This window comes from Callospermophilus lateralis, chromosome 3, assembly GCF_048772815.1.
Source record: "Callospermophilus lateralis isolate mCalLat2 chromosome 3, mCalLat2.hap1, whole genome shotgun sequence".
NCBI lineage: Eukaryota > Metazoa > Chordata > Mammalia > Rodentia > Sciuridae > Callospermophilus > Callospermophilus lateralis.
The window spans coordinates 182,021,251-182,031,121 of NC_135307.1; the positions used below are offsets into that span (position 1 = coordinate 182,021,251).

Sequence of the window (9,871 nt, forward strand, 5' to 3'; positions counted from 1 at the left end):
AAATTGGATTGCTTTCAAAGCAATACCTTTTCCAGTTAACTGTTAACTCACCAGTTTGCTGCCTTTCTTATTTTTTTTAAATCAAATATAACATGGTATGTGAAAACATTATTGGAGGGAAAGAAAGAAATGAGAGACAGGTAAGCGAGAAAAGAAAGATGGAGAGCAGGCAGAGATATACACAAGAGTTTGTTTGTCAGAGCTGACAAATAAGGGGGCATCTCTCTATAGCAAAACAGGCTTGGGTTCTGGGATTTTTATGGGGGAGGCTCAGGAATCAGAGCCAAGTGGGTCCTAATGGGGGCGGTTACGGGTTGGGTTGGTGTGAGGGAGTGGTGAGCCTTTGTCAGAAAGGCCCTGGGGTGGGAAAGCAAAAATTTTTTCTTAAAATGGAGGCTGTCACATGAGATGGCCGCCCAGATGCTAAGCAAGGACCTTATATTCCCCCCTTTTTGTTTTATTACTGGGCCCCTTAGGGAACAGGGGTGTGGGTCATTCTTCTATAACTGCTTCCTGCTGAGAAGGGGCAGCTTGTGAACCCCTCGTTAGGGGTGCGAGATGTCCCTGGAAGGATGGCAGAGGTTGATTGGTGGTGGAATGCTGTCCCAGGTGGCCCAATTTTTGATGAGGGATTTTTATTCCTGTAAGAAAAGCTGGTTTATATTTGGTTAGAGTTTTTTTGGATCTGGTCTTGAACAAGCCTAATGACACAGGGGGCAAGCATTAATAGAAGGCCTATGACAAAGAGAGGGGTCACGAAAGGAAGCGCCCACGGGAGAAGACTCCTTGAAGTTGGAATGATAATTCCTGGTAATAGTACCCCCTGGGGGGTGAGTGCAGGATGAGGGAGGAGGGCAAAAATGAAAAAGGGAAGGATGGTACTCGTGGTTCTGCAGTGTCCTCGTGGTCCTCAGAGACTGAAGGAAGATTGGGGGTTCTGGCCTTGGAGAAACGCAGCTTGAGAGGGTCTGTGGGTGTCAACTGCCCGACGGACTTCCTTCTGAAGGAACTATGTGTCTGTTGCCTGGAGCAAGGGGCCTTCCTGTGTGTGGGAGGGATGTGGAAGAAGCTCCTCCAGAGTTTCAATGCATGAATGGGTAAGAGGAGAAGGGGTGGAAGAGTCCTGAGGAGTGGGGAGGAGAGGAGCAGGGTTTAAAAGTGAGCACGGGTGGAAAGTGAGTGGGATCTTCCACCAGGGAAACCTGCAGAGATAAAAGGCAACAGGGGGAGAGGGAAGGTAAGCCCTTGTAGGTGAGGAGTTCCTTTAGGGGATGGGGGGCCAGGGTGGTGAGTGGGGCCCAGAGATGAGTGTCTTTGACTCATTGATGAGTAGAGAGGCTATGGCCAATGTTGGTAGGCAAGGGGCTCATCCCTGAACAGTAGGGTCAAGACCCTTTGATAGATAAGCCACAGGGGCAAAATTTGGCCCCAGCATGTGTCCGAGGACCCATAGAGCAAATCCCTGCTTTTCAGCCATGTAAAGGTGAAATGGGTGTGTGAGATCAGGGAGATGGAGAGAGAGAGGAAAGTTTTGAAGTCATTCTTTTGTGTTGTAGCCAACAGAAAAGTTAAATTGGCACTTTTTTTTTTCTTTTCCCTTAGGCCTCTTATCAAGCTTGCTGAGTCTGTCCTGTGTATTTCAATGTTAGCTTCAGTGTGACCTTGGCCGGGAAGCTTGCTGCCTAGGGTTTTACAATGTACTATGCCAACAGAAGAAGGGAGGAGGGTTCTGGGTCCCTTGTTTGTCTAGAAGTAAGGTCTCTGGAGGAATCCGGAGCTTTTGTGGCAACTAGAAGCAGGGCCGGGGGAGCAAGAGGAACAAAGGGAAGGCTTGGAGTGGAGAAAGAAGAAAGCCTGCATATAAGGGATTTCCTTCCATTTTCCCGAGGGCTCGCAAAAGTCATGAAGATTTCATAAAATATTGGGATCAAAGGTGCCGTTAGGTGGCCATTGTCCAAGTCATAGAAGGGCCATTACTGAGTGGAAAGTTGAATTAGTCAGGAGCCAAACTGAGTGGGGCCAAGTGGGTGAGGAGGCAGCTGAGAGGTGAGTCAGATGGAATTCTGGATTGGGAGTTCCTCATGGAGAGTTGGAGTGGTGGAATGGTTAGAGGCAGGTGTCTTTGGCTCTAGGCCAAACCAGAGTGGGAGAAGGGATAGCAGTGAAAAGAGGTCTGTCCCTGGAACTGAAGCCTTTCTGGGACTGAGAGAAGGGAATTGTCACCCACTCCTGGTCCCGTAGAGAGTCTTGGTTACCTGGCCAGGGTTTTCATGAGATCTGCTGAGGAGCTGAGAACCGAGACCTGAGAGTGAACTCGCCAAGGGGAAGGGCCAAGATCTAAGTTAACTTTTGTCTTTAGAGAGGAAACTTGTCACTGCTGTCTCTAGGGAACAGACTTGTGAGGAGGAAGGGAGGGAAGGGCGAAGCCACTTACCCAGATGAGACCGGTGTGCGGATGAGGAAGAAGAGCGCTGGGTGAATGGGAGACTGGGCCCTCAGGCCAGCATCCCAAAGCAGCTCAAATCCCTGGAGGGGAGAGGAAAGCTGATGGGAGAATGTGATCAAGGCTGCTCTGCAAAGAAGAGAAGGGGCAGCAGCAGCAAGGAGGGAGAGCAGGTATTGTGACTGGGCCAGAAATGGAGGGGGTTCTTGAGACAGATGTGAATGGGCTCGTGGTGTGAGGTGATAGAAGGACTTGAAACCAACCCTATAGACAGTAGGGTTCACCTCAGAAACGGGTAATGGGAGGCACTGGCAGATGGAATAGGGGATGGTCCTAAGGTCAGGGTGAGGATCAGGGGAGCGGCAGGTGAGTCTGGATGGAAACATATATGAGAGGAGAAGGAAAGCATAGCCTCCAGCTTTGTGAGGCTGTCCCTTTTCATAAGGGCAACAGGGCACTGTGGGATGACCAAAATGAAGTGGGTAAAAATTAGAGCCAAAAGTGCAAACAAGGCTAGGTGTCTGTAGGGGTTGGTAAGGTTTGTCATCTACCCCGACCATAGAGGTCATAGAACGAGTAGTAGGCCTCCAGAACTCCTGGAGGACTGAATTTGTAGCCCTGGTGTCTAGGAGGAAGGAGACAGGCCTACCTGAAATAGGCAGAGTTACCCTGGATTCCTGTGGAGTGATGGTAGTGATCGGATGATGTGGACCTGGGCCTCGTCAGTCCTCTGCAGCCAGTCCTAAGAGTTGGAAAGGGGAAACAGAAGAGCGGGATGGCCAGGGGCCACCATGGGCTCAGGGACAGTCAACCGCCCAGTGTCCCTCTTGATGGCATTTAGGACAAAGGGCCAGAAGCTTGCAAGGATTGGGACATGTACAAAGTGAGGTCTGACCACATTTAAAACAGGTGGTCCCCAGGGACCCTTCTGTGGGCCAGTTGAACCAGGGTCAGGTGCTGAGGCTGGACAGTCGGCTTGAGCGAGCATCTGATATTTCTGCTTTGGGGCCTTATCTCTCCTGTGATACACCTTAAAGACCACTCCCAGAATCTCAGCTTGGGGAATTAGGGGTCTAAGATCTTTGCTTAGCATCCGGATGGCTACCTTAAGTGACAGCAGCCATTTTAAGGCAAAAGTTTTGCTTTTCTGCCCAAGGGCCTTTCTGAGAAAGGCTCCACACACTCTCTTGTCAACCCAACCCTTTACCGCAGACATTAGGACCCTCCTGGCTCTGATTTATGAGCCTCCCCTATAAAAGTCCCAGAACCCAAGCCTGTTTTGCTTCTCTCTCCTATAGAGAGATGGCCTTTGTCAGCTCTGACAAATATTTCTGCCTGATCTCCATCTTTCATTTCTTCCTTACCTGTCTCTCATTCCTCGCTTTCCCTTCAAGGGGCCCCCTCTCGAGGAACCTTGGTTTGGCCAATATTGGGGAAACTCTGGGAGAAAAAGTAGGTCATTAGTAGTTGTCTCCCAACTGGAGTCTCAGGGTCCAGATTAGTATATTGTAACACAGCCTTGGTCAGGCGGTCTAAAAATGCTGAAGTGTTTTCATTCTTGGATGATTTCTATGAAGAAGCTTGATAGCCTTCCTGCCATGAGGCAAGTAATGAATTGTTACTAGTTACTCCTCCAGGCAGATTATAATCCCATTTGGGGTCCTGATCAGGGACCGCTTCAGTGCCAATCTAATGGGCAAGGGAGGTCTGATGTAACCTCATCAGCATAATTTCTAGCTTGCTCCCAAACTCTTCTGTGCTCCTTGGGCAAAAGGGTATTAGGTAAGATCGTATGGACATCGTGGAAAGTCAAATCATATGATTGAGTCAGATACCAAAACTCTTTGACATATGTGGTGGGACTTGAAGTGTAGGACCCCAGACGCTTTTCTATCTGTGAAAGATCTGACAAAGAGAAGGGCACATGAACTTGGATTACATCGTCTACCCCAGTCACCTTGCACAGAAGACACAGAGATGCGGGTTGGGCAGCGGCAGACCATAAGCTTGCAGCAGGAGGAGAGAAGGGTAGAGGGGCTGAGGCGACAGTTGCTGCAGAGGCTTCATCAAAACGAGAATTGTGGGATGGCAGGGGCTCATCCACTGGGTAGGGGAGATGAGAGCTAAGAGGACTTGTGTGGGACAGCAAGAGTTGCAGAGCAAGGGCTTAGAGAGAAGAGAAGGCCTGAACATGTATCTCTTTCCATTTTCCTGAAGTGCTCACAATAGTTGAAAAATCCCTGATAATATTGGGATCTAGAGTACCGTTAAGCAGACATTTATAGTCGTGGTCCAAAGGATATTGAGGCCAGAGCTGATTGCATAAGTGGATAAGTTTTTGGGGGTTTAGGTCTGGGGTGAGAGAGAGCTCACAACCCAGGACCCAAATAAAAGACCATCTAGAGATTCAGTTGACAGTAGGGATCACAGCTGTAGCTGTGAAAGCTGTGGCTGAGGGTACCCCCGACCACATGGTAACCCTGGGAATGCCTCATTTCCCGGGACCTGTAGATCATTTGGGTTGACTGGAGACAGGGATCTCATCAGCAATGTCTGGTGTTGGGTGCAGAGAGGGTGTTCTGCAGAATGGTGGGCCTGGTCCCATGATGTGATTCAGATCAGGGGCCTGGGGGCACTCAGTGACCTTCAAAAAGTGGAGCGGACACACTGGGGAACCCAATTCCGGGTTTCAGCACAAAAATGAAGGGAAAATGAGGAATGAGAAACTGGTAAAAGAGAAATGAAAATTGGAGACCCAACAGAAATACACATGAGAGTTTATTTGTCAGAGCTGACAAATAAAGGCCATCTCTATGTAGCAGATAGAGAGGCAAAACACGCTTGGGTTCTGGGATTTTTATTGGGGAGACTCAGGAATCAGATCCGAGCTGGTCCCAAGGGTTGGGTTGTTATGAGAGAGTGGTGAGCCTTTCTCAGAAAGGCCCTTGGGCAGGAAAGTGAAACTTTTGTCTTAAAATGGTGGCTGTCACTTAAGATGGCCATCCACATGCTAAGCAAGGACCTTATAATTATAGATACAGTTTAAAGCATTCCACAGACTTTTTGCATTATAAGCAAGTCTCGTGTTATAGAGGAATGAAACATATAAATTAATAAACCATTATCTTTGTAAGAGAACAAAGCCAAACTGCAGGGGCTGGGGTTGTGGCTCAGTGGTAGAGCACCTGCCGAGCATGTGTGAGACACTGGGTTCCATTTGCAGCACCATATAAAATAAATAAATAAGACACAGATATTAACAATAACAACAATAACAAAAGAAAACTAAACTACATCTCCTCTCCAGTGCTTGGCAGCAATTTGTGGAGAAGTTTCAGGCTGCGTGGCCTCTACCAGGGGCTCAAATCTTGCTTAATAGCCTTTGCAACAGCAGGAGCCCAGTCTGCATGGGATTCTGCTTCTGCAGATGCAGCACAGTAGGAGTTTCTGATGTGTCCAAACATATCTGTTTTGGATCTCCTTTTCCCCTCAAGAAAAGACTTCTTTTTAGAAATTATTTTTTTGAAGTTGGATTACTTACTGATTTCCAGGGTATTCTTACACCAGCCACTTCTCAAGGGAATTTTTTGGGTATAATCTTTTAATCTTTCTGGAAAGCTAACAAAAGATTGCTTATACCTGGCTTTCCATCAGAAACCCCAATCTCTTTCCATCATAATGCTTTGGAAAATAATATAATTTCTTGTGGGGGAACTCATTTAATTCTTTTTACATACTAATTTAGTACCTGCTAAGTTTTCTGGCTATTTCAAATTCCTTCTTTATATGTTACATTTTGTTTGTTTTCACCAGTATCTTCTATCTTCTTACTAGTTTGACAGTCTTGACTATTCCTCTAATATTTTGCTTTGTTTTGCATTTCATTCTCATACACTTAGGGAAGAACAAACGTGAGAGACATGAGACTTAATAGTGAGGTGGAAGGTCACAAAGAGAGTCTTTCCAAAGACTTGCATTCCCACCAGGGCTCTCAGTAGCATCCTGGCATTTATTGTTTAGCCTCTTTCCTGTCAATGCTGTAACTCAGCCCACTGAGCTTAGGCCTTAGCTGAAATCTGGGATCTTGACGATAGGGATACTGTTCCTGAACCTAGGTTCTCTGGACAGCAAAGAAAACCCAACTTCTGAAAGTTACCTGTTGAGGAGAAACAAAGGTTTTATTCAGTGGCCAAAAGAATGGAGGAGGAACTTTGCTTGCAAATCAACTTCCCACCTCTAGTGGGTTAGAGACGTTACAGATACAGGATAGAAATAAGAGAAAAAGAGCTAGGTTAATAAAGGGGAGGAATATTCATGTCTTTTCTGGGAAAAGGTGGAGATCTTCCAGGAACTAGGATGCGACCTCTTTTTGCTTCTTTCATGATCTGGTGTTTCCTGTCTTGGCAAAATTGGCTGGTGTATCTTTAACCTTGAAGGGAGAGGAGAGAGGCTAGGAAAGTCAAGGTCACATTGACCCCGCTATATACTTTTGGACAGAACATTTCTCAAATAATCCATATGTCTACACTCAAGAGTTTAGTAGAAATCTGAATCAAAGTAAGGCAGCAAAAAATAAAGGCAGAAATGGCAAACCTTTTCATTGCATTATGTCACCCATCGGACATCCATAGAGTCTGTTTTCAGCAAAAGCAGCCTTCAAATCTCTGAAAAGTAACCTAGGCAACTGTTGTAATAGTAGCCCATATTCAGGTGTTATCTACTGCAAAGTTATTGGGAGACTAATAATGTACTGGTCAGCTTCTGCGACCTCCAAAATTAGTGATATTTTAGTCAATGAGGCCAGAGGGGTTTATTTAGGTTTTTCTCCACTAACTACCAACCTGTTAGAATTAGACAACGCTGTTTCTCTCCTTCCAGAAGCCCCTAGCTAACATAAAGCAGGCAGTTGTTTTAATGTTTGAATGACACAAGGAAAAGGAGGCAGGAGAGATCCTTGGAATCTAGGTTGGTTAGGGGAAGAAATGAAACTAGGGACCAATAAAGGGCATGTGGAGAGGTCTTAGGACTTCAGTTTCTGAAGTGACACAGTAATGGGTGAGGACAAGGCTGGGGAGTGAGAAGAAATCGTGAAAAAGTGCCCAAAGATGAGGCGATCAGACTACTGATTAATGGCTTATTCACTAAATTCATAAAGCAGCTCAGTGGTTCAGTCTGATTGTTTCAGACTTCATGGGTAGAAGAGCAGGGCGAGGTGCTACAGAGCGTGCATTGAAGAGCTGGGATAAACTCAAGTGTAGGTAAGTATGCTGCCAGTGCAGTGTTCGACAAGAATGGCGCAGACACTGGGGACGCCAGTACAGAAGACGACGGCTGGAGGTGGCAGGCTATACTGCCCAGAACCCGAGACTCCACCTTTCACCGTTCCAGCAAAGGCGCGTCACGTGACTCGCCCCAGCTCGCTTGTAATTGGCTGCGAAAGCTCACCGCCTCCCTCTGATTCCGTTTCCCAGAAGTCGGTCCTGAAACTACATTTCCCAGAGGGCTCTGCGGCGCCGTCTTCCTCCTTCTAAGTAGATGGGGTTGGTGCTGGATTTCCAAGAGATCTGCAGGGATTTGAGAGGCAGGAGAGGAAAGGCGAAACCTGGATTAAAACAGTTCGCACTCTGAGACTGGGGAAGCGAGCAGCGGACCTGTTCTCAGAATCGAAGGCTGCCCTCGAGCCCTCTGGGAAATGTAGTAACCTGGAGGTCTCTGCAGCTGTGCGGCGGGAGCCCACGGGAAAGCGGAACAGGCGGGCGGGCCTTCCACACTGGCTCCTCCCTCTCGCCAGGTGGCGCTGCGCACTAACGCCCGTGAGCCCGACCACCTGTTGGCTTCCCGCCACGGGATTTGCCATCTACCCTGTAATCTCGCGAGTCCTCCAAGTTTAGATGCGATTATAAATGTAGCGAGGTGTGCGGAGAAATGACAAATTTATGCAAAAGCAGCAAATAATTACGGCCCTAAATTGCTCCCCGGCAGTAGCTGCTCACCGTACGCTTTATGAGGTGACAAAGAACCATGGCACTGCGCAGACGTGGGACTCATTTTACGTCAGGACTTGCACCCGGTAACTTCCGCCCTCCAGGAAGGAATGTCAGCTGGTCTTCCAGGTGTTCTACGGGCTACCCCGGCCCTCGGCCTCATCTCTGTAGCCTTATTGTTTCTGCCTTGGAGGACGTTCGTTCCTTCAAGCTGTAGGGATGTCGTTCTCATTTCACTGAGGGGGAAACTCAGGGCGATGGAGAAAGAGAAGTTGACCTGCCCAGCTGCGTAGAGTAGTGCAGTTAGGACGCAGCGCCCGACCTAAAGAAGATTCTGTGTCATGCTGAGGCGTTAGTCTCCTCCTTCCAGGGTTAGGGCTGCTGCTGCTGCTTTAGGTCAAGCCTCGATCACCCCGGCTGTTCCCAGGGTCTCACCCGCCCACCCTGTGAGCTCCGTGCCAGGCTGGAGACCAGGCGTTGAATGGGGCGGACATCCCTCCGCCCTCGTGGAAATTACGCTGATCGCGTACACAAAGGAGATTTAGAGACTCAAGTTGTGATTTAAAAAAAAAAAAAATATACCGAATGGATTAAGAGAGAATATTGGACCGGACCCACACTAGATTGAGAAATGAGGGGAAAGGGAAAGTTTGAGCTGAGAAAACTGAAGCTCTGTAATGATCCAAGCAGCAAAGTCTCAGAGCTCGATATTTGGGTACTCAGGGAACTCAGAGGAGGCCCCGGTGACTGGAGCACAGAAAGTAGAGGAAGAATGGAACAAATTGAGCCTGGCCTCCCTTTCTCCACCCTTACCTTTTCTAAACTGCCCCCACACTGGGAATACAGAAACATTTTCAGAAATCAAATATGATGACTTTACTTTCTTTTCAAGTCTCCTATAAGTCTTATTTCAAACTCCTTAGCCCAGTGCTCAAGAACCTTCGTAGCTTGATTTACCCTGCTTTGTAGTCTCACCGTTTTGCCTGTGCCTTTATCTCTGCTGAGTATTTCCTCTCCTCTGTGCTTGCTGAGCACCCTTTCTATCTTGGCTGAAATATCACCTTCTCTGTGCCGTCTTCCTGTGCATTCTCCACCGGAAGATGGTTCATTAACTTATGGTTCTTTTGGTATATAATTACCAGTTTGCATAGCAGTCTTTCTCAGAGATGGTGAACTCGTTTTCTTTCTTAAGAATACTTTTTAGTTGTAGATGGACACAGTACCTTTATTTATTTATTTATTTATATTTATTTTTATGTGGTGTTGAGGATTGAATCCAGTGCCTCACATGTGCTAGGCAAGTGCATTACAGCTGAGCCATAACCCCAGCCGCAGGAACTTGTTTTCTATCTCTGTATGATGCAGAATGCAAGGCCAGACAGTTGATTTACATAATAAATATTCATTGAGAGACTGAATAGCACAGCCAGCCAAGACTAACTTC

General features: G+C 47.4%; 1 long non-coding RNA gene across 1 annotated transcript; it reads right to left on the reverse strand.

Moving 5' to 3' along the window:
• Positions 1–6,595: 6,595 nt before the first annotated feature.
• Positions 6,596–8,948, reverse strand: LOC143394453 (uncharacterized). Its single transcript, XR_013090700.1, has 3 exons — positions 8,437–8,948; positions 7,889–8,007; positions 6,596–6,872 (listed from the first exon to the last, which is right to left on the reverse strand). It is a non-coding gene; the product is annotated as an uncharacterized LOC143394453 (long non-coding RNA).
• Positions 8,949–9,871: the final 923 nt, after the last annotated feature.